At 30.8% G+C, this 3,292-nt stretch overlaps 1 long non-coding RNA gene across 1 annotated transcript; it reads left to right on the forward strand.

Moving 5' to 3' along the window:
- Positions 1–612: 612 nt before the first annotated feature.
- On the forward strand, positions 613–1,603 carry LOC129285225 (uncharacterized). Its single transcript, XR_008587117.1, has 3 exons — positions 613–786; positions 879–982; positions 1,534–1,603. It is a non-coding gene; the product is annotated as an uncharacterized LOC129285225 (long non-coding RNA).
- Positions 1,604–3,292: the final 1,689 nt, after the last annotated feature.

The following is a 3,292-nucleotide window of genomic DNA, read 5'->3' on the forward strand; positions in this document are numbered from 1 at the left end:
CTCACCCCTTTCATTTAACACTTTACAAGCTCTAGCTCTGATGCAGAGAAAAAGAAGAGTCAAGAGGCTAGGAATTAGTTCATTCCTACCATATGCCTTTAGATTATGTTAATTTGTGTAATAGAATATTATTGCCAATTTTATATTACATATTATTACAGTTATACTATTTTGTTTTTGTAAATATATGAATTATATTTTAGGCCTTGAGAAATTATATATGATAAGTTATATATGTTGGTAAGGCCAAAATTGTAGTAACCCTAGTGAAAAAGTTTAAAATAAAATAATAATAAATAAAATAGAAAATACATATAATGTAATAAATATATATATATATATATATATGAGAGTTTGTGTTTTAATAATAATTATATTAATTTTTAGGATATATATGACAAGAAGGAAAGTTGTTGTAGTGGCAGCTGAGCAAACATTCTCCTCATAGGTCTGAGGTTCGAATCTGGCTAAGGCAAATAAGGAGGAGATTTTATTTTATTTTCTTCCTTCCAAAAATTATCAAATTGCCCTTATTCCTATCAGATATTTTTTTAAAAATCTTCTTTGTTCTTTTTCTTGACTATTGTGGAGCAGAGAGGGATCTGGGAATAGGACAACCTTCTACTCTACCTCCCGTCTGTCACTACTTTCTTCCTGCTCAACCGTAGCTAGCGCCGTCATTTGCGTGGGTTATTGTCACCAATGTGCTCACTACTAGTCTGTTCGCCTCAGCTATGAGTTCTTTCCCTATTCGCCGCCATTCATCTACCTCTGTTACTGATTCAAGTATGAAAAATCTCTCTTTCTTTTACCTTGTTGTTCGTGTGCTTACAAATGCTTTAGGTGAGCTAAGATTTCTTCCTCTTGTTCATTTTCAGTTACTGATATACTCACTCTTCTTGTTCATTCACGATGGCAGTCCTTCCTTTACTGTTTGGAATTGTTTCTCCTTCCTTTGTCCGTGCATGTTGATTCATTTAAGGTTAAAAGCTTCAATCTCTCCTCCTTCTCTTCGTCTGATTTGTGCGTGTGAGTAGCTGAGATGTATTAAGGAGATTATAAATTCTATATGTGGTCTTGCTACCATGCTAAAAATGGGAGAAGAAAGAAATGTAATGGAGCTTGGAAAATATATATATATATATATATATCTTGAGGCCTAACAATGATCTACATATGGTTCAAAATATCCAAGCTAAGTTGAATTATTAGGTTGGTTGGTCTAGAACAATTGTTATAATGGATTTAAAAGAGAAAGAGCTTAAGTGTGAAATTTGAAATTTGTACCTATAAGATGGTTGTTATAATGCTTGTAAGAGGAATTAAACTTGATTTTTAGTGTCTAAAATTTTGTTGGTTCTTAGGATTAGAATGGATATTGGTATTATAGATTTATAGAAGCTAAAATTTGGAAGGAAAGATTAGTCTTAGCTTGGGCTCTAGTAGGAGAAATATGAATATGAAAGATATGGAATTATGAATGAATTTATACACTTCAAAGAAATGTAATCATGAAATTTTATGTCTTTATAGGACGTGTAGAAGAAGAGGATCCTGATAGAAATCGAAGAAAGAATATTTTGGAGATTTGAAACTGCAACAAGTAAGTGAATATCATTCCCTTTAATTTATTTTATTGTCATAGACTTTTATTGAAACATTTTATTTTTATGAATTACATTAATTTTAAAAATTATGGAATATTAATAAAGGACAAATGAATTATGATATGTGCATTTATTTATTCTCAAAAGTGTATTCCCAAGGTCAATGAAAGCACTCTTGTATAGTTGTTAAGTTTTGAAATGTATTGACTACTCAAATATTGTAAGTTTGGCGTAATAGCTATAAAGTATAGTTTTCACAAATTTTGAAATTTGAAACAACTTATGCAAGTTTGGCATTGACAATGGAAATTTTATTATAGCAATAATTATTTTTCTCACATGTTTAAAACACGATTTTAAGAGGACTCTAAACAGAACACTGCTGCTAATCGCAGTTTTGTTAGCCCATAGAGCGCTATGATTAAACACTAGTTAGTTTGTCTCGTGAGCTTTATTCTCACGTTTGATATTTGTAGGCTTTGTACCTACATTTGATTTTGTGGCCTAAGCCGTATTTGGTTAGTTACCCTCGTGGACTGTATGTCTACGTTTGTTTCGTAGTTTCAGCTACGTTTGGTTACTTACTGTCATGGATTATGTGTCCACATTTGTTTTCATGGCATAGACCGTGTTTGGCTATTTACCCTCGTAGACTGTGTGTTTATGTTTGTTATCTATTATATTGTGTCCTCAAAAATTTTAAATGCAGACAAATATCTATTTGTTAAAAATTTACATGATTTTGGCTAGCAAATAAATCACTTGGATTTACGTGTGAATAAATGGTTTTCTTTAAGCATGATAAAAATATATCACTTCCAACTTACTTTCATTTTACAATTGTGATTACAACTTACAGACTTACAAATTTATTTTGTTGAATTCTTTTTATTTAATGTATACTATTATTAGAGGTTGTTAATTTAGATTTTACAATTTTATTTTGGGAATACTATTCACTGAAAAACTTATTTTGGCCCCAGATTTGTTAGCTGATGCTAATCCCACCATTGACATCTGAAGGGAAAAATAGCTACAGTGGGTGGAAATTTTTTATTGGTACTGTTGCTTTTAATGTAAATATATAATTTGTATGTCTTTTTGATTTAAAAGAAAGAATATATGCTCCACATAGATTGTTGATAGACTTTATTTTGATTTTTATATTGGTTGCTGGCTAGAAGGAGCTACACTCCTAATTTGTATTGTTATCTATAAAAAATTCCTGTTGTAGAATTTTTGAGAGATCCTAGTTATAAGGAGGGTTCTACTGAAATTTTTACGAAAACGTCAACACTTTCTTATGATAATTAGCTTAAAAAATTATTTTAATTCTCATGTAATTTGATTATTTTTTTCTTTTCTTTTGTAAAATGGACTAAATTTTCATTCTGAGGCTTACAGGGATGTATGAGTGGTTCATACCCGTGTCAGTCACCCTCTATTTTTAGGGCATGACAAAAATACTAGTACAAGTGTAGAAATGATGTTTCAAACATGTTATGATTTGTTTTGATGCAACACAAGGCGAATTGCCTCCCCTTCTAATTTTGGTGAAAAAGGGGTTGATGAGTGATTTTGTGTTATATTGGTATTTAAGTGCATGTGACATATTGTATTGATAGTCCTAAGTCTAATGGACATGATCTGAGTGTTAGGAATATCTTTTGGCACTTGTTATCGAT

Source organism: Prosopis cineraria, unplaced genomic scaffold (assembly GCF_029017545.1).
Source record: "Prosopis cineraria cultivar Desert tree isolate PC_DT_omini unplaced genomic scaffold, ASM2901754v1 PC11, whole genome shotgun sequence".
NCBI lineage: Eukaryota > Viridiplantae > Streptophyta > Magnoliopsida > Fabales > Fabaceae > Prosopis > Prosopis cineraria.